Here is a 1,424-nt window from a genome sequence, read left to right as displayed (position 1 = left end):
GCCGCCCCCGCCGGGGAGGGCAGCCCTGCCGCCGCTTTCCCGGGCCGCGGGCCGGGAGCGGGGTCTGAACCCAAACCGCGTCGGGAAAGGGCAGCGCTGCCTGTCAGTGTCGCTTGAGGACAGCGGCCCCGAAGCGCCTGCGTTCAGACAGACAGACGGACAGACTGTCAGTTCGGCCGCTGCCGGGGAAACGTGGAGAGGTGAGTCTGGCAGGGGAGGCAGGAGACCTCTGCTTCTGCTAGGTCCGTGAGAGCGGGATGGTGTCCGGCATCCGACTTCGATTCTAAACCTTACCTCGAAAGCTAGGAATGGAAACGTAACTTACAACCTCTTTTTTATTTCTGTTTTTTTAAAGAAAACTGTTAATTTGATTAATTGACGCAGAGATTCGTGTATCCACAGTTAAATCGAATTCAGGACACAAATCCTTACAGAAGTGGGGCCGGAGGGAATTGCCCCGCGCCTGCTGACTGAGGCTTGGCTTTACCAGTTTGATGATCTCTTAAAACTTCCCTGATGCCTGTGGAACAAGCAAGAGGCTGTCAAACCCGTATAAAGAAAATGCTATCAAATACTACAAGCTCAGTGAAAGCAAATCAATTTCGTGGGATTCCTGGTGCTCCCCCTAAACTGGCCTTGCTTTTAGCAATGTGACATCTTTTGCAAAACTTGTGTAGTGTAAACCAGGCCATAGTGTGCCTAAGAATGTGCAAGATACATTAATGACTCTAATCAGTGTCTTTCTCTAATGCGTGGTCCACTCACTTGCTAAGAGGAAAAAGCCAAAAGATGGAAAAATGACATGAACATTACTTTAAATCTCTGAAGAAATGTTGTTAAATGTAAGTGTTGGTACTGGTTGGACACTTTTTGCTATATTTTGTTTTCCAGATTCAGAGTTGTTATAATCCAAGTAAGTAGTATGAGGGCTATTGTATTTCAAAACTGTAATTTTCATGTTTACAATTGGGTAAATTGTACTTTCAAATGTTACAGTTTTTGAAATAGCATAACTTTGCCTTCAGTCAGCACAGTTATTTTTTTCCTCTGGTGTTTTTTATGTCGTTTTCTTTGAGTATGCATGCTAAAACCATCTGATTAGAAAAATACAGGGTGCAGATGATAATGGGACTGTCAGGACGTCTAATCAGCAAGGATAATCACGGTAAACAAGCAGTGAATGACTTGAGGGAAGAGCACAGCAGCTTTAAAAAATTATACAGCATCAGCGTCTCTCAGCTCTGCCTTCTGTATACCTCTGTACATCCCAGCTTTTGCCATCCAATTTGCACCCAAACTCTGTCATTTTGGTTCAGCACGTTATTCTGCAGCCTTCTCCAGTGTCGCCATCTCTTTTCATTAGCATCTCTTAAATCCTCTTTGGTCAAATGCCTCGTGAAACGTGACAGAAATTACCTCTCATG

The sequence above is a fragment of the Antrostomus carolinensis genome, unplaced genomic scaffold, assembly GCF_000700745.2.
Source record: "Antrostomus carolinensis isolate BGI_N321 unplaced genomic scaffold, ASM70074v2 scaffold18566, whole genome shotgun sequence".
Taxonomy (NCBI): Eukaryota; Metazoa; Chordata; class Aves; order Caprimulgiformes; family Caprimulgidae; genus Antrostomus; species Antrostomus carolinensis.
Note: the sequence above shows the minus strand (reverse complement) of the source record.